Source organism: Chamaea fasciata, unplaced genomic scaffold (assembly GCF_029207755.1).
Source record: "Chamaea fasciata isolate MVZ Bird 193981 ecotype frontalis unplaced genomic scaffold, bChaFas1.0.hap1 SCAF_3, whole genome shotgun sequence".
NCBI classification, from domain to species: domain Eukaryota; kingdom Metazoa; phylum Chordata; class Aves; order Passeriformes; family Sylviidae; genus Chamaea; species Chamaea fasciata.
Window position 1 is genome coordinate 3,316,686 of NW_027094088.1, and position 20,035 is coordinate 3,336,720.

Below are 20,035 nucleotides of genomic sequence, written 5' to 3' on the forward strand. Positions count from 1 at the left end.
TAAAATATAAACATCCTAATACTACACTCCTTCTGTTTCTTTGTGTTAGTAATAATTCACTTTCACATCAACTTCTTGGAAGGAAAACCAGAAGAGTCCACAACTTTTTTATACCATGTACATTTCTCAGATAAAGGCAATCATGAAAAGCCTTTCCCTCCCTCCAGTAACTACACTACATTGCAGTGGCAAAGACAGTGCTGCTGCCTTTTACCGAAAGGGATTTTGAACAAAGTCCAGGCAAAGGGACAATTCTTCAGGCACAGTGGAGCTGTGTGACTGCATTGACTCCTGCCGCTCACACCTTCAGCTGAGAATACGTTTCTGACTAGTGAACTTCTTCAAACACGATTTAAGAGCCGAATCAAAGCAAGAAAAATTCTCAAGATCAGGTAAATCTTGGCAAACCTTTGTATCTGTGTATCAGTTTGGAAACCACTGATTTTATCCACGTTTCATGCTGGATCAAACTATGTCTCATCCCTAAGTGTCCCAATGAACTATGTTTGAGCAATGTGAGAAATTAATTTACTGAACAGCAGTGTGACCTGTAAGAGAGGTAGGACATCCGAAAATCATCTCAGTTTCAGGAGGCCAAAAGGTACAGTGCCTTCCAGGAAAGAAAAATGTTTATATCAAAATCAAAGGGAGCACCCCCAAGTTTGTTATTGGCCTAAAGAGTTGGATTAAACATGGAAGTAGTTCTGCAGCAATGTTTATTTTTAAGAGGAGATTAAAGTTGAGATGCCTACACAGACTTGTTTGCTGAAGTGGTTGCTTAGTGATATACAAGTTATGCACATCCAGACACCAAAACACTGGAATTCAACTGTCATTCAACAAAGTTCTTCCTATTTTATACCATTACAAGTCAACCATACTCTCCTGACCATCCAGGACCTTCCCAGACCCAATTGTTATGTCTCTTATTCTCTCTACATTGCCTTCTACCCTCTGCAATACACAAGCACTATTTCACAAACTATTCCCTTACAACATTTTGTTTCTACTTTGCTGCATCCTACCTAGGAAAACATTTTCTGAATTGTCATCTCACTTGTCTGCGCTGTCATGTCTTCAAATCCCCAAGAAGATTTTTTTTTTAATAAAGATCTCACATTCTTCAAAATGGAAATAATTTTTGCATGCTCAGAGGGAAAAAAAAAATCGAGAACTCAGCACACTCTTCACAGTGGACCTCCCTGACTTTTCAGAAACTCATCAGGAAGAACATATCCTGACTGCCTTGCTGTTTCACTCCCAGCAGTGAGTTGCTGATTAAGGCTGGGAATACAGGACTGTAACTAATGTGAAATGAAGGAAAACATTTAACCTCCAGTCCCTCCTATTCAGAACAAATAACTGTCTCTGTGTCCCTAGCACATGTCTGAGGGAGTCGGAAACAGGTTATTAATGAAGAAAAACTCCATAAAAATGAACACACTCCAATCAGTCTTCTGGCACTACAGCGTCAAGAGGAGATGCCAGTCAAGCAGCTAATATTAAACCTGTAAATCTTTACCTATTTGGGATGTTTTAATCATTTCCTATGAATTAATACCATAAAATCTGATTTATAGCTGAAGGAGGAAGAGCCTTATAACCGTTAATACACAAGTTCAATCAACAGACACTTGCAAATTACGGATTCACTGGAGCTCTGTGCTGCTCAACAGAAAACCAATCCTGGCCCCTTCTTAGCAGAGGAAACAGAGCTCCAAATGATGGTAGAGGTGCAGTTTCATCAGTGCTGCATTCCAGGAAACCTCCTTACACAGGCTTTCTTCAACAGATGGTCTTCTTAATTTGGTACAAGATACAAGATTTATAGACAACCCTCAGCAACATGGGAAGTGCTTAAGGTGGCAGATGAAGCAATAAACAAATGGGAGAGCAGTCGTCTCTTAGCAAACAAATTCTCTGGCTTTTCAAGGATTGCTATGACCCTGCTGGTCCTGCACAAATATCTGAGAGAAAATACAAAATTATTTAGGGCAGAATTTTTTTTTTTAGCATGGAAAAGTCATTTTATTTTTGTCTGCTTTCGCTGCAAAATTATTAATGGCAGTGAGCCATGTTGCCTGTCTACCCCAGTCTCCAGTATACCTAGAGATGATCTGGCTGTCTCCTCCCAAGCAATCCTAACTCTCAGCTTCCAACATTGTCTTGTTACCACTGTGTACTAAAAAACAGGGACATTTGTTCCACATTCCCTCCTCTCTGTCACCACAGATGATTCTGTCAAGTGCCCATCACTCTCATCTATTCCTGGTTACCATTAACTTTTCTCTTCCCTTTGCCCCATGCATACAACCCCACTCATGTGCCAGTCCTCCCTCTGTGTCACTGGTTCCAACATCCCATTTTCTCTCTCCAGATTCATACACACTGTAACCCCCACAGGATTTATTAAAGGACCAATTTCCTCCTTTTCAAATTTAAGCGTTCGCTCGAAATGCCGAAAGTAGAAGACGAGTTGCCCTTTGCTTCCCTTATCATCAGGAAGGGGAGATGTTTAATGTGGACAGGCTGACTCAGGTTTCAGCTGAGCAGAATCGCTCTTTGGAGATGCCCCTTGGTTTCCACAGAAAAGGAAAAGCTTAGGGTTACTGGCTTTCTAATGCATCCCTAAAGTGCTTACAGGGGATAAGTCCAGGACAAAGTATAGACATTTTTTTCCAATCCCTGATTTGTGATCCTTCATCTCTCAACCTCTGATCCTTTTTTTAAGATTCCAATTGGTTTGCCTGGTCTGGTTTACATGGACAATCTTATTTTACCTAAAAAGGAAGCTTAAGCCCACAGTTCATGCAGAGATTTTGTAACACAGCTCTCCAGTGTGGAGACAAGGCAGGTGACATGCTCTTTATAAATTATTGTAAAGCTTTCCAAACAACTTTTTAACCTTTGTCTGCTCCAAAAGTTAAACTACTTTACTAGGACAGACTGGTATTTAAACTTCAATGGAGAGAAAGAAAAAAAAAAAAGGCAGAAATTGGAATGGTGAGTACTCATTCAGTAGCTGAAAACAAGAGCTTTTCAGAGAGTTAGAAACTACTGAAGAGGACAGGTAAACTTTTGCCTCAGGGCATTTACAGTGTCCCTTTCTCCCACTCCACCTTTTTCCTTCTTTCCTGATCCCTCCCTCCAGCATGTGTCTGCTAAATGTCTCAGCCTAAGGAACAGAACTGGGAGGAAGCCAGTATCCAATTCATCTTGGGAGCTTGATTTCATTTTCCATACATCCCCACTGCTTCTTTAGCCATGACGGACATCCTGGCTAACCTGACAAAAACAGCCCAGGTTTTCCTGCAGCATGATGGAGTTTCACAGGCAACCTGATACCCTTGCTCCCGGGCCAGGTGCAGCAGCACTCAGACAGCATCCGGCCTTGTTATAGACACAGAAATTGCCAAAATGTCCATTAATTCCAGTGGCACCAGGAAAGGCCTATGGAAACAAGATGGAAAGGGTAAAAGCCAGGGAATGTGATACAAGTGGGAAGACGACGCATCAGCATGTTGTGAGAGAGGATGAAAAAGAAGATACAGAGTAAGAACTGGTAGGTGCAGGAAAAGGACAATTGCTACACAAAGAGCAACAGACACCATTTGGAAAGGAACACAGTGAAATTTTGCAATTATTGTCCAGAAGTATCTTCTCCTTATTACAAAGGTTATGACTGATGATTCACTTATTAAAAATGAAACATTGAGGTCAGAGTGGTTTTGGAGGGTTTGAAAGGAAAGAACAGCTGTCTGTGGCAGGAGGAGCTGGTGGGATGGATCAAACTACAAGTTCAGCTGCTTTTATTACCAACACCTACAAAACCTTTTAAACAAAGAGCCCTTATTACACAGAGAAATGCAAAGGAGGAGAAAAACACATACAAAGAAATGGAAAAAAGGAAATACATAATAAGGGGTTTGGCTGTTCTCTTTGTTTAATGTCATGGGACTACAAATTTTCCTCATTCTCCCTGGATGAAGCCTCTAACTATGCATCTTTGGCAGCTGACAGAGCAGCAATAGCTCCAGTTTGATCACTGTGAACATTGCATTGGCTGCACTTTCAAATCATCTCAGCACCCAGCGGCTACTGGTTTTGTTGCCAAAATAGGAGACACGTTCTTTCCCACCTACATCCTAATAACAGACATCAGGCTGGAAAATACCATTGAAACAAGAATGGTTTTACTTGGCAGGAGCTGGATAAACTCATGCTCGAGCACATTTCACCTTCAGTCTGAATTGGCCAACCTGTGATGAAGTTCTAACTCACAGTCTGTAGTGCACTTGAATGAGTCAGTATTAAAATACAGTATTGCAGCCCAAATACCTTTTAACTGGATAGTATCATAATTTAGGAGTGCACAAGGACATGAGAACTCGAGGCAGGGCAGTGATTTCTAGAAAAAGTACAGCTGGCAGTCGGGTAAATATTCACCTCAATCTAGCTTAAAAGTGCAGCAGAATCTGCACTATTGAACTCCATCTTCCACAGTGCCACCCCTGACATACACATTTATACACCTTTGTTCTGTACTCTTCAAAAGTGGACAAGCACAGTTTGCTGTAGGAAATGGAAATTGTAAAGCTCCTGGCTAATGCCAGCAACAAAAAACCAAACAAAAGAAACCCATTTGCTTGCCCATCGAAAATACAGCATTGTATTTAACAGAGACCACATAGCTGCAGTGGGAAAAACACTATGCTGACTTAAGATCCAGTTCATTAAATATTCCCTATATTCTTGGTGCAAGAAAGAGCACACCACATGTGTGGGGGAGCATAATTTCCTGGAGGCACCATTTTATCTTTAATTTCCATTAGGTCTTTCATTAACACACCACAATCCCCTCTGCCTAACTGCTCCTGCTGTGCCAGTGATCATACAGTATGTAATGTCAAGTCTGTCTTCATCAGGACTGGGATCAATTAAAAAACCCAATATTCAAATTATGTTTGCAACTCCCAAAGTGTTGCCACACTTATTCCCTGAGAAACAGCAGAAGTATGTCAAACTGTTCCACCAGCACATGGTTTTCAGACTGCATTTTTTGCATTATGTTTTCGCTTCAATACGAACCAAGTTTGTACCCATTGCTTTGAAAGCCCAGAAGAGCTTTAGGCAGGAACACCCCAGGCCCGGATTGACCCTGATTTTACTGGTGGCATCTCAGTTAGAGGATGATTCACCCAGCCTGCATAATTAACAAGATACAAGCACTTAGGGAGATGATTCATCCTATAGGTGGGCTGAAAAAGAGCCTAAATGTGATAACTTCTCCCTGGTAATTCTAAAAGATTGTCTTTGTTGACTGGGCTATTAATTTAGGGATGTGGGATTAACCTGGAACACAATTACAGGTTGTGCAGGGAGAGGTATGTGGAATCAGAGTGTGAAAATCCCTTCATACCCCATAGCCCACACCTCTAAAAAAGTGGGATCAGGAAAAAATAAATTATGAGGGGCTCAAAGTTCACAAGCTGCTCCTGAAATCTTCAGCTTCAGGGAAGAAGACTGTAAAAGTTTGTGAACATAAATAGGGACTTTACGGGAACTTGACAAACCCCATACTTTTATAGTTATTTGCACATAATTGCCCGTCACATAATTCACTGCAGAAGAGAGATTCCCTTTGATTCCAGGCAGAACTGGCATGAGCCCAGGCATTTCTACACAGGAAAGGAACAAACCCAGAGCCACTTCAATACGGTCTGGGGAGTGAAGGGAAGTCTGGGGAGTGAAGGAGTGAGCTCCACTGCACTGTGAGTTGAATTTATCCAGGTCCTTGTAACTCTGCTTTAGCCATGATTGGTACTGGAGACTGACTTTATTCTTATTACTTCTCTCCAACAAATAAGCTTTCACTTTATGTCCCTTCACTGGCTCCCTCTGCCCTGAAACCAGTCTCCTGATTAACGAGATATGGAAAACTTTAAGGAATAGGGCCAAACTCTGGGGGGGCAGGGGGGGAGATTTTTTTTTTTTTGGCTCTTTTCAACTGTGCTAGTCAGAGCAAGAAATTTCCTTGCAAACGTTACTGCGGAGTTCCATCGAAATGAAAAGACTGCAGAATCCTTTTGTCGTCTTGAAAATATGCATAGCTAAACACCAATCCATTCACCCTGAACAAAATAGCTACAAACATTTGTTTTAACAATATAGAGGCCTTAAGAAATGTGTAATTTCACAGCAGCAACCAAACGTTTATATTGCGAGAGTTGACCTAACTTCTGAGCTCCTGTTGGAAACTCTAAAAATTGTTTAGCAAGAAGGGCTTTCTAAGCTGAGGATCAAGCTGTGAGAAAGAATAAAAAAAAAAAAAAAAAAAAAAAGAGCATTCATTTAAACATTTTCAGAAGCCCCTAAAAATGCCGTTTTCACACAGTAAATCCGCTGCACTTGAATGTCTGCTGGCTCTCTGAAAGGAATGCTCTTCACTGGGATGCAGCCTGCTGTGGTCAAGTATGATGGAAATAAAAGTGTTGCTAATGGTGATTGAAAAGGATTCCCACTGCTGCTGGCCAGTGTTGGTTTTAGATGGGCCAACTCTGTCGAACGGAGAGCAACGGGAGACAGTAAACTTTCTCTAAGACTCCCTAAACTTTGAGTCACCTCTTCTTCCCTTCCCTTTTAATACCAGCCTGCCCCATTGTCTCTCCGCAGAGCTTTATATTAACTCAGCCTGTCACTGGAAACGTAAAGATGCAGATTTTCACACAAGGGCAACACACAGGAAAGAATTGAGCCATGACAATGGGCGTTAGCACAGCAGCAAGTCAACGAGCCCAAAGTACTTCTACATTGTGGGGTTAGATCAAGAAACAAAGTTGTACTCAACTCAATTCAGCCATCCTCTTTAACTGGGATACTTCATACTGATGGCAACTTCAGGAGCATGGCTTGGTTGTGACAGGAATTTTGGCTTTTTAAGGAAATTTGGCTTTGCACGGGCACACAGAAACTTTGCTCAGACTGTATATTGTTGATTTCTTATCTTCCAGAATTCCAACAGTATATGGCAATGCTAAGGGCAGGCAGCAAGGCTAAGGCAGGGAATTTGAGAAAAATTACAAATTTGGCTTCTGACTCCTGAATCCCTATGCATTAAGCACAAGACAGACCTCTCCTCCTCAGTAGGAGTGGACTTTTTTTGGATGTCTTTTCTGCCTCATATGTTGCAGAATCAGCAAACTTCGTAAATTTTCAGCAGTGGATGAAATTTCAGCTGGCCTTTGCCACTAATTGCATTGAAGTCTTTAGAAGCATCCTGTACCTTTGGGCTCAGATGGAACTTGGAAATCCAGGTGCTCGGCCAGAGTGAAAGAAAATCAATTAATGGCATTAAGAGGGAGAATAAATAAGAAACAACTAAGGAAAACCTGTCTTTTCTGCATGGAGCACTAAAAGACCAAGCATTGCCTGGCCTTTGAAACAGTGATGGTGCTGAGAGGATTTCAGCTCTGCTGTGCTGGTTTTTACTCACTCAGTATGCCTCGACAGGAAGCATAAGGGAGAAGATGAGCCAAAACTTAAATGTACTCCTAAGGGATATTTTGATGGCTGGAAAATGCTTTCAGTTCAATGTATACAATCCCAGGAACAAGGCTGGCCCTTCTTAAGCTACTCTCTACTGATACGAGCATATCAAAGTCTAGAAGATAATCTCACAGAGCACAATGCATGTAATAGTTGGTCCCTCATCACAGTCTAACTCAGCCTTTTTGACCAGTCTAGCTCTTTTTTGATCAGTCTAGCTTAGTCTTCAGCAAAATGCCAAATGCTGTGGATCAAAGGCTCTAGAGAATGCTCACTTCCAGGGCTGTAAAGACACAGCAATTCTCTAAGTTTGGTCGTTAAGATACACTTATTACATCAATGACTGAGAAATACAACTCTTGCACTCAGAGGTGCTCATTCACCTAATCCCAGTCTCTGGTAAGGTCCATTACACAGCTGAGCAGGCATCCAGCCTTTAGTCATCCTGTGCTGCCATGTGAGTGCCCCCAGCCTGTTCTCCCTGCCCATGGATGCTGGCTGGGGGGTGACTGGAAGTGGGATGTGCAAACAACTGGGGTGCCAAGGAAGATGCAAGCAGGACAGGACCCAGAAGCCTAGAAACTGTGGTGAAACTCTCATTTTGCATGAAAGAAACTGTGGTGAAACCCTCATTTTGCATGTGGAGGTATGAGTGCAAGGCACTGTGCAAGGAAAGCATGTGGGAACATGTGAAACCTTTTACTCTTGATCAAAAAGCATGGCACTACTTCAGTGGGTTCATAATCCTACCTTCTGTCTCCAGTCACCAACACACCTTCCCAACTTGCTCACAGGAGTCCTGGCACTGAGCAAAGCGCCTCACGAGTCACTAAAGCAAGGATGCACTGGGCATATATCCACTGACTAGAGGGAGCAGCCCTCACCCTGGCTTCCAGGGAGGCTCCCAGGTCATGGAGACAACAGCCCTGGAGGTGCAGCTCCAACGCACTCTCCAGAATGTGTTCAGATTTCACCTGTGAGCATTGCAGAAAATGATCATGAAAGGGCAAACAATGTGGCAGGGTCTGCCACATCCTGGTAGCTCTCTGCCCCCAGTGCTGCTGACCTGCCTGCTCTGGAGAACATCAGTGACTCTGATGACTACTGTAATCAGAATGCCTGTAAACCATTGGCCAAGATGCTTTTCTGTTTTATCCCCCTCTGGAAATCACAGAAAATGAAGTGAGATGAAAATAAAATTAAATAAAGAAGGAAGAATGGCTAGGATGAGCAATTAAGAAGCTGTGGCATCAAAACCCCTGCATTATCTGTTTGGTCACATTTTCTCCTGACTTTTTCATATATTCATTATACTTAGCACACTACAGCCTCACCTTTTTCCTGCAGATCTCACTGGGCATCCACGGTCTAGCTGAAAATTACCAAGTTGGCAGTGTTTAAAGAGGAGAAGTCGGTGTATTTTCAATTTATCCTTTCCAGCATCCAGACAGAGTTATTCTGCTCTCTTCTCCCTCTGATTGCTTCTTCCAGGTGCACTCATTTTAAATCTATAAAAAAATGAATTACCAGATCTGGTGTCAGCAACCTAGTCTCAAATGTATGACTGTCTTGACAAGAAACTAAACATGCAAAAAAAAAAAATCCCTCTATGACTTCTTTCTCGGGCACAACAAAATTTTAATAAAGATCTGGTTTCCTGATGAACTGAATAAACTCATTTTAAAGTTAAGGCATAGACTAGAACTTGACTTAGTGGCTGTAACAACCTCCTTGGGCCTCACTTTTTCCCTAGTGAAAACAGGGTTGCTGAACTACTCAGAAAGAGCAGCAAGTGAAAACATCTTAGGTGAAAGACGTCTTTGTGTTAGGAAAGTTCTCCATATATAACATAAATAACCTTATCTCCCTTTTAAAGACACTGAAGGGGAGCAGCAGCTTCCTATTGGAGGTACTAGCAAAGATGAAGTCACAGAGAAGAAAGAGCTAAAGATGGGATGCTACTGAGTGAGAGCTATGCTATCCCTTATCTCATTTGGAGGTTGGCAAAGGGCTTTCCAGATTCCTGCTGTGAATTTGTCTCAGTGTTTTTTAAGGGCCCTTAAAAATGTCATTTGTCACAGAGTAAATCCTGGATGTCTGGTTACTTTCTGCAGGGAATGCTCTTTGCTGGGCTGCAGCTTGCCAGGGGTCAAATATGACAGAAATGAAGTGTTGCTAATAGTGATTGAAAAGGATTCCTACTGTTTGTGGCTGGTGCTGGTTATTAGAAAGGCCAAATTTGTGGGACAGAAAGCAGCAGGAGACAGTAAACTTTCCCTAAGACTTACTAAACTTTGAATCACCTCTGCTACCAGTGCCATTCTGTCAGACCTATTTGGAGAAAACTGATATTATAATTACTAATCTCAGCAAGGGCCTAATGTGCAACCTGAGGCACTCCTCTGCCGGCTGTATAATTATGGATGGGCTGGAGAGACCTGCAGACACTGCCTCTGGCCCCCCAAGCCCTAAAACTCACAGGATTAGGTTACTGCTCTGCCTAGGCTGCTGGGGACAGGTAAGTGAGGGGCAAAGTTGCTGGGATGCCATGAGAGAAAATTATTATTGTCAAAACCAACTGCCCGCCTTTAAAGGTTTGAATGTCACCTCAAAAAAACTCCTTTTTTTTTGAGTGGTGGTGGTGTCTAGAGGGGTGTTTGAGGCAGGAGTCTCCCCCCTCTCAGGCAAGAAATATTGATGGCTGAGAACATTTTTGTTTTGCTGTATTATTTCCTGCATCTTTTCCACACCCTACAGTTTTTGCTCCCCTCGGATTAAACTTGCACATAAAATCAGTTTGGGCTGCATGCAGTTCAACTTTACAGTCTCTTGGATGTGTTGTAAAGACATTTTTTAAAACCCTAGGCACCATTTATTACCAAAAAAGTTCTGGGCTTTGGATTTTTGTCTACCAAAAGGAGATAAACCACTGACTGTAGGAAGAGAAACGGGTCCTTATTCAAGAAGAGTGGAACAAGGAGTGTGCTCCTGAAACAAGCAACGTGAAAAGTGAACTCAGATGAATGCCATGATGTTGTGAAACCCATCTATATGCTGACCCAGACACAAGTGAGTGGTCCTGCTTCAAAAAGGTGATATATCCTTGCCCAAAATTAAGTGTGGATAGAAACACCGTGCAGGATCAGGCCTGGAGGATGGGACTCTCAACAGGCTGATCACCTTTTTTCTGGAGTGCTGAGCAGGCTGCTGCCCTATTGATTCCTACAGCAATAGAGGGGGCTTAGCACCTCAGAGCATCAAATTTCCAAGCCTGGAAGAGACCTGGGCTCTGGAATGGATTAAAGTCACATGTGATGTATTTAGAAAGGCCTGAATTCAGTTGCAGCGCTCAGTAACAGCGGCCACCATTTATTCTGGTTACTACAATTCATTTGGACAGTGTTTACAATATCATCCCCTTCCTCCATTATTAGACAAACAACTTTGATAGGTAGCCTTTTATTTTTTACAGCATTTCAGAGCAGAATAAACACGCAGCCTAGGTTATTTATGGAGTGAGCTTTCTGTATGAGGTGCCTCAGCCAAGGGAGTGTGAATTCAATAGTGCACACGCTGTGTGTATATCCAACCAGACAACAGTGACCCAGCAGTCAGTGAGGAAGGGGAGAAAGGAAAAACACATGCAAGACACCATCTTCAATATGTCATGTCACCAGGAAACCCTCCCCCATAAACGTTAGGGAGCCAAATTGTGTTTTACTGACCCAGAAAAGTGATCAGAACTGATTTACAGGATTTTTCCTGTTGGCCAGGGAAGCAAGAGAAAACACCTGAGGCTTCATTTCCCTGTTTGTGCTTATTTCCTAGGAAATGCCACGTCAGTTGTTTGGGGAAGCGTGGCTGGCATTTGGTGGACATGAGTCCTGCAGATGGTTACAGAAAGGCAGTCTCACTTGAAAGGGGTTTTTTTTCCTAAAAATTTAGGATGAAGACGAGGGTTGTTTTTTTTTTTTTTTTAATTGAAGGAGAAGACATTCAGAGGAAAGGAGAAAGAACAAGACAGTCAGGTTTTATTCCACATGCTTTTGCCATCTGCTAAAGCATGAAATCTTTTCCACAGGCAGGGTAACAGAGGACCTAATTCAAGATTGACAAATTCTGATATCCTTCTGTATACAGCACATAAAGTATGGGCCTTACCACTTCAGTTTTTTTTTCTTTTTTTCATTTTTGGTCCTTCACCCCACCAATAATTTGGGATTATACAGGAAACTGATGTCACCATAGGAACATTGGTTCACACCCAGAAGCTTTTGGAACAGTTGAACAGCTGCAGTAAGTTTAACTGCATGCCTATTTGTAAGTATTATCCGTGAACTTGCATGTCTTGATTTTGACTAAAACACACCTAAAAATGACCAATTAGCTCTTGCTGCCTCATCCACTGACTAGACTTCCAGCTGCAAATGCTGAGACTCCAGCTCACCCCCAGTCTTCTACACATGCAAATAATGAATGAACTCAGCACATCAACAGAGAGGCTAAACAGCTTGTCAGAAAAGAACCAAACCAACAAACACACACAAAAAGAAAATAAACAAATAGCAATGATTGCAGCTCAGATGCGTTTGCCTTTTGGAATTATTGAAATTCAAGTGTTTACTGTGTGTTCAAGATGGGAAGTTGATTTGAGGTCAGCAAATTGAAGGAAAAAATCTCAAAGGCTGCACTGTAACATTTTATCATCCTGCTCTGGGGACAGGTTTCTGAATATGACTAGGAAGTTTTGAAAAACTTTCTTCTGGCTTCCATAAAAAATTGCGCTCCTAAACCCAGATGAACCAAAAACTACACTTGGCATTGTTAAAGAGCAGCCAGTCCTCCCATTTATCTCAAAGCACTTTTAAAAAACATTCCCTCCATCTAGACAAGATCAAAAAATGATGTTGCTTGTTGCTGTAATGTAAAGTTAAATCATAATGCTAATTTCACATGTCATGTTACAGGAATGATTGATATAAATAAATCTGGAGCTGCTTGATAAGAAATATACAAACACGTCCCTTCTCTTTTAGAAAAGTTCATGCAAGCCAAAGCCAAGCCTCTCATGTTTTTTATCAGATCATTCCTCATTTTGAATATTTTCCCACGACTTAGTGCATTTTTTAATAAAAAGATAAAGCCTTTTTATAGGATAGACTTCTCCTTGCACAGTTAATACTGGAGAAATCTCAGGTATTCTTTCAAAATATTCGATACCAGACTTGATACATCAACAGATATGAAGCAGAGCAACAGAAAAAAGATTAACTTGTGTCAAACATCAATGTTTCTGCTTCTGAATTGTTCTCATTTATAGCACAGCAGCATTAAGAGCCTCCCACATGACCCTATAGAACTGATGAGGAAGATGCTGTCTGGATGATTACAAAATCAGAATCTGATCTGCCAGTGGCCTGTAAACCAAGAACCTGTATTTCCAGATCCACAAGGAGCAGAATCTTCCAACTCAGAAAGGAAAAAGACTGGCAGGAATCAATGTCTGTTCATCTGGATGTCAAAGCTTTCTGGAGGAGCAACACTTAACGCCAACCAGTATTTTGGTCAGTGTGTAATTCCTGTTGTTTTAGGTTTTAATGCTATCTTCACCTCTAGATGATTAGAGCAAGACTTACCTTCAAACACTGGCCATTATTCTGCTGGAGGATGAGCTTCCCTCAGAGCCAGACACTGTCAAATTCAGAGGACAGGAAAAAATCAGCACAGAGAACCCTCTCAAAACTTGTCACCTTTTGTGAATACAGACAATTTTCAAATTAGTCCCTCAAAACTGAAACATTTCCTTGAGTATTTCCCTTTGAGGCTGACTCTCCTTGCAGAAGGCATGGTCAACAGCATGCTGTTCTTCATCTGTGTTTCTACACGAAATAGAAGCAGCAGAAGACATGCAAAGGCACGGGCAGTTTATTCATGGATGTATCTGCCCCAGGAGCCCAGCTTTCCTGGTTTCTCCACTGGCCATAGCACTCCCAGCTGTGCCAGATTCTGAAATCACAAAGAGGAGGTGTGCTTCCTTAAAAAAACCCATCCAACTTCAGCTCCAAAGTCTCTTTGGTGTTATTCACTGCAGCTGTGGCTTGCTGTGGGATATTCCCTCCAGGGAGGAGAGGAAGTCTCTGGGGGAATAAGGCTACCTTGGCCAACTTCACAACAGACCTGGCACAAAGAGCTTTTTAGGGAATGGACCGTGTACAGCAGGGACTGTGACCTAAGCAAGAGCATGCACCAGGAATTTGCAAGTGCTGTCTCCAAGGAGACAGCTACAGTCCTTGTGTGAAAGAAAACCTAATCATTTTGAGCTTCCTTCCATCTTTGCCATGCCATGAGCCAGCACTCTGGAGGAGCACATAGTTTGAAACCTCCCTTCCACATCCCACTTGTGCACCTACAGGTTTCATCTTCATGACCTGGGCAACTCTGACTTTGTTTACAGAGGGAATTGCTTCCTTCTTTACTGAGATGAGTTGCCCAGTGCTGACTTGTTTTATTACTCTTAAATTACAATCAAATACACTATAATTTGTCCAAGCTTGACATCTGCTTTCACTAGCTCTCAGTACTTGCAAAAGCTTTTCAAGAAATGTGAGGGAACCAATTCAGAAAAGACAAGCTTTTCACACCTCAGCATGCATAATTAGAGCACAAAAGATTTAATGGGGTTTTTTGGGGTTTTTTCTCCCAATTCAACTCTCACTTCAGGTTTCTCAGCTAAGGTCTGTGAAGCAATGCAGCCCTCGTGTACCATACAAAAGTACATTTGCTGCTGTTGCAGTCCAGACCTCTATTTCAAACACACCATCATAGCCCAGTCCCACATGCAAGACAAAATCTGTAGTTTTGAAACATCACCTTGGGGAAAAAGACCAAAAAATACAGCACACTTTGCTCCTTAAAATGCAAAGCTGTTGTCTAAGCAAGCCTGTTCTCTGTACAGACGTGCCATTCACCACTTCTTTCCTAGTTTAGGAAGAGGCTATTCCCTTAAAAGAAGGGAAAAGGAGGACCAGGCATAACTTTTTTCTAGCGCTAGGAGGGAGGTGAACTATTAACTGAGCTGTCACACCTTCAGCAAAACAACCCAGTGGGATCCAGTGGGATCAAACTGTCCCAGTGTGCTCGTTTACCCCTTGCTGTGCTGAGGGTTCTGAAGGGCTGTATTTTCCTTTGCTTTATTTGTGTCTCTGTGTGTGTGTTTGCCAATACACAAACACGGTGCTGGTGTGCTCACGGAAAAATTAATGCTGTAGCAACATTGTCCCTCCTGAACGTACAGCTAGAAGCACAGTGTGAGAAATTCATGGAGTTCAATCCTTGGGAGTATTTTTGAATCAATAGCCCCTTTATTTATATTGTAGCTGCATTCCAATTTATCACCTGCAAATATCCTCCATAATAAATAAGGGAAGGAAATGGAAATATCACAGTGAAATTGTAATAATTCAACGCTGGTTCTGCACGTAATAAAGTTGTAGAGGGAATCTGTGCTTTTTTTGGTTGCCACTAAGCATCAGCAACAACTGATGGTCTTAAGTTAACAAGCTAATATTTCATCCATGGATACCAGAGTGATAATGGCTAAATATGCCAGTCGAGGGAATGAGCACATGTGCAGCTATTTGCCTGACACAACTTCTGCTGTCATGGCCTATTAAAACCAGTTTACATGTGCATGTCGAATTTGATGAATATGTATGTGACCTCTTTCATAGCTATCACTCATTGGACTCCAGCCCTCATGGCAGAAAAAAACCAGCACCTCTCATTAAACACAGCTTGAGTTACAGGCATGTTATGTTAATATTCCTTCAGAACTTTAGGGGGTTTTCTTCTCCTTTTAATAAATCTTTAGACAAAAATAATTTAAAAGTATAATTAAAAAAAAACCAAACAAAACAAAACCCAAAACACAACATTTTCCTATTTCTCTCCTCTTTCTCTTGCTGAATGTGCTTTGAAACTATCCTTCTCTAGCAAAAAGGAAGGTAAATGAGTTTGTAGGTGATATATTCAACTGATAGGAACCAAATGCAGTTTCTCTTGTATAGGATCTTGAAAAGAATTAGGTATTCAAAAAACCAAAAAACACACTAAAACCAGATGAGATCTTTTAGGTAAAAATGGGATTTTCTATACTGAACCTCATATTTGATGCAAGTGTGAATGGTACAAGGTATTGGAGTCTAACTATATGCAGTGAATGTCCATCTTAACTTGCAACTATCCCACTTTTTCTGCACCTAGATAGAGGGAGAACTAGAATTCTGAACCCCAGTGCTCCAGAAAGTGCTTTCACGCTATTTCCTACAGAAATTTTAAAACCCCAAGAGGCAAAGGAAAGCATCCAAGCTTTTGGTGTTTATGACAATCCAAGTGAACTTTTGAATCTTTCGAGGTTTCTTCATTGCTGTTTAAAAAGCATAAATTACAGGGTAAAAAGCAAGGATGCAGCCAGATTGTGCAGTGCATATATGGCAAATATTTACTCACACGAACATTTCCAGTCCATCTGCTCTGCAGATAGAGTAAATATTTCACAAACTGACACTTAAGTTGGTAACACCAAACCAGAAAAGGCACATCCACATGGGCTTTGGTACTTTGCAACATCCACAACAAAAGCCGTATTCTTCTCCCAGTTACATGGGTTTGATACACCCAAATGGAAGCAGTAAGAAGGTTTGCATCACTATACAAAAAACCCCCAGAAATTACTAAATTAATTTTTTCATGTGACTGGAGGGGTCACTTCTCTTTGACTTGCAATGAAATTTTTTTTTTCCAGTTTTTTGTTTCTTGTGGCTCATCTGGGTCCCTCACATCCACATAGTTTGGGATTCTTGATCCAGAAACTAAAAAATGGCCAGAATATGAGTTTACTTGACTGCTCAAATCCTACCCTTGACCTCAGCAGGGGCATGCCATGACTAAGGTGAGAAGAATTCAGTTTGTGACTGAATATATCACTAAATATAGCACTAAATTGATGTGTTGGCATTAGAAACTTTTTGGACTGGGTAGTGCATGAAAGAAAAACAGATTATAAGCAGAACATTCCACTTTGAGGGGGGAAAAAAAAAAAAGAAGAAAATGATAAAAAGTTCACCATGACAATTTCAACAGTATTTTAAAATGTTCTAAAATAAACCTTTATAAAGACAGTCTAATTCCTAGCTTCGACACTTATGTATAAATATTTATTTTGCAAATATCAAACCCTTTTAATTAAAGTAAAAAAAATATTTCCCTTGATCCATCAGGGCTTGTTTTTAATTTATTTTAAACTTGATTTTTGTATTTTATTTATTTAAATCTTACTAATTATTTTTGTTTAAATTCACAACATGCCAGAAAAATGAAAATTTTGAATGCTGCCATATCAATTGGTAGGTGTTCTTTATAATCTGGAGCATATTTTAAAATGATTACCCTTCTTTTTAAGTCAGTCTGAAAATAAACTTGGAATTCTTAGAATTCCCATTACGTATTTCTACAGAGAAGTATTTTCCACAAGTGAAAAGTCCCCAAAGGCAACAGTTTGGAAAGGAAAAAAAAAAAAAAAGAAAAAAAAAATTGACAAGAAAAAGGAGAGGAAAAATTCCAAGTCATTTCAATATTCAAGTTAGATTAGATAGTGAGACCTAATCTGCCCCAAGAGGGACATTAATATAGCTGAAACTCTACCCAAAAACCTTGAATGAAGGAGAGGAACCCAATCAGCCCAGTTACACTTGGCAAACCTGATAATGGAGAGGTAAAATTCCTCATGAGGGTAGTGCTGTTGGTGGTATGGATACAAACTCATTTATAAAACCTGATGGTTTTTTCTCCTAACAAGTATATTTTTCTACAAGAAAGAGCCAGCAGCTCTAGCAGTACACACACGTTAATTTTCAGTACTGCAGAAGTGCTGATGCTGACAAAGGAACGGTGAGTTTGAACTCTTGCCACTGGGATAAGAAACACACCGAGGTATGGAAGCACTGCTGGCTCTGCTGCCTGCCAGGGATGAGGAAGATCCCAAGCTGGGGATACCCATCCACCAGGTAATAATTCCTGTGCCTGAGTCAGAGCGTGTGGTACAGAGCACCCATGGTATAGATACTTGTCTTGCTCTCATATTCTCTCCAATTTGTGCTCTTCCACAGCAGGATTTGATCCAATCAGCCTGAGGATTGCAGGGCATCCTCCTGATGCCTTGGGAAGGCTGACCTGGAACAGAGACTGGACAGAGCTGGAAAATAAAGCAGGGATTTATTGAAAGGCCTCCAAGATCCACCTTGGGCAGGACAGGGCCTGACCAGGGCTACAACCAAGGTGGACCCCAAATGGTCACAAAGTAGCTGACTGGTCACAAAGTCTTGAATTTTTATAAGTTTTGGTCCTTTTGCATATTGGGGTTTAATTGTCCAATTCCAGCTCCAGGCTGTGAGGTCCCACCCTTCTTGTTCCTCCCTCCAGCCCACCCTTGTTTGTGCTTTTGGGGCTGAAAGTTGTCCTTGGTCTCCAGCAGGAAAAGGATTTGTTTTGTCTCCCTGTTCTGTGAAGAGAACTGTCTGACTTGATATGAAGCTCAGGACAACATCCCTAGGCAGCATAGAATGTGAAAGACATGAGAGCTAAAACCTAAGGCATCACTCCTTACTGAGCATAAGGATGGTACAGATGAAACACAAATTTCCTATGTTTTGTTTTATTTGCTCTTTAATAAAGATGTGGTGTCCCCACACCACATCTGTGCAGCATCCTTAGCGTCCTTTCCAGGCTTTTCTTACACATTTCTCCCTGGCATATCTGAATTGTCAATCTTTGCTATGTGAACTTGGTTTTGCCTCTTCTACCTGACCAAAAAAAAAATAAAATAATAAAAACTAAAATCAAACAAACAAAGAAAAAAAAATTCAGAACAGACATTTCACTCATGTAATCCTATGGTTTTCAATTTTCCTAAATTTTGGAAAATAGGCCTATTGCGCTGAGGGGCAGAGAGCTTCAGATTTGTGAGAAAGATCCCTCTTAACCCACCAGGCCTGAGCTGCTGCCTTTCATTCTCACCCATTTTCTGAAGGGAAGCTGTGAACAATGCAAATGCAGAACAAGGTAGCTCCTTGTGCTTTTCCACTCTACTAAAATAGCTTTTGCAGCAGCATGTCCAAAGCAGCCCTTATAATGCTTGTCCAGACATAGTCCTGCAACACCTATTTTGACTTTCACATCCCCTTTTGGACCGTCTGTGCTGAGGTTGCTTACATGCTCTAAGTTCAATTAGTGAACATCAGAGATGTGGGTATGGCTGTTATATGCAAAGTGAGCTCGTAAATTCCAATTTTTTGCAACTGCTAAGCACGCAAAAATGTCACACAAATTCTTCTAGAAATACAAATGTCAAGAAGAGAAGTGACACTGTAAAACAACTAATGAAAAAGAAAAAAAAACCAAACGCACAACCTAGATTGATTCAAAGAACAGAAATAGATATGACATAACTTATGGGTGTGATAAGGAAAAATACTGCCAGGACACCAGAAATAGGTGACAAAAAATATCCACTCTAGCTCAGCCCAAGAACTGATACACATGGAAAGCTTTCCACAGTTTGTTTCAAAGGTTAGAAAATGTCCATATCAAATTACAGGGCACATCACACTTTCTGTATCAGCTCTTACTCAATAAAGTAATACTGAAATAAAATGCTCCTGTCATATTCCCTTGTGGCCAAAGAGAAGTATGGAAGTGTCCATTCTGAGTCTCTGAAATCAGATGCACATTTTCCTTTAAATGGACACTTTCTGGGTACACATCAAGATAATTTAAATAAAACTAAATTAAATTCAATAGAAATCTTATCATTCTCATGTGGAATAAAACAAAGAAGAGTTTAAAAGATCCCCAGGGTAATCTTCTGGTACCCACAGTTATAGCCAAACATGAAATCTCTGCTAATAACTCTTATTTACATATATATTAAACACGTATACCATTAGGAGATAAGTACATATTGATAGAGCCATGAAGTTTAGTGGTTTCTTTGAACACATATTTCTAAAGTAAGTACCTTACTTATGGTTTAATAGAAATTCTCGTTAATTTAGAGATTATGAATGAGATATATATAATTCTAGGAGGTCCTAGGAAGCTAAATCTTTGACTATAAAAAACGTGAAGTTTCCAAATAGACCTTGCCCATGGCCCAAGAAAAAAATGGAAAAACAATTTTTGGCCTCAGCTCCTTCCCCACTATTTGATATGAAGCATGAAAAACCACTGAACTGGATTTCAGAGACCTGAGCCTTATACTGAAAGTGCAAATTAACACTGAAAGGAGAAGCAAAATTAGAATTTTAGGATTAAATGTGGTCTGAGCTAAGACTTGAACGTGACAAGTGTGATTTCATTTGCTGAAAGAGACAAAGAGAAATCTTCATGGATCAAGAAAGTTCTTTCAGAGGGAAATGTCTAAGAAGCATTTTCC

The 20,035-nt window shown here is 40.9% G+C and overlaps 1 long non-coding RNA gene across 6 annotated transcripts in view; it reads right to left on the minus strand.

Moving 5' to 3' along the window:
• LOC136286315 (uncharacterized) overlaps nucleotides 1–20,035 on the minus strand; it is a 140,267-nt gene that overhangs the window by 16,506 nt on the left and 103,726 nt on the right. For 5 of the 6 annotated variants that reach the window (XR_010719848.1, XR_010719847.1, XR_010719844.1 and 2 more), the window contains 2 exons: nucleotides 13,182–13,236; nucleotides 8,880–9,053 (listed from right to left, as the gene is read on the minus strand). This is a non-coding gene — a long non-coding RNA (uncharacterized lncRNA). Of the gene's footprint in view, nucleotides 1–3,087; nucleotides 3,451–8,879; nucleotides 9,054–13,181; nucleotides 13,237–20,035 lie in introns of those variants that run through there. The other variant, XR_010719846.1, reaches the window with a different exon arrangement.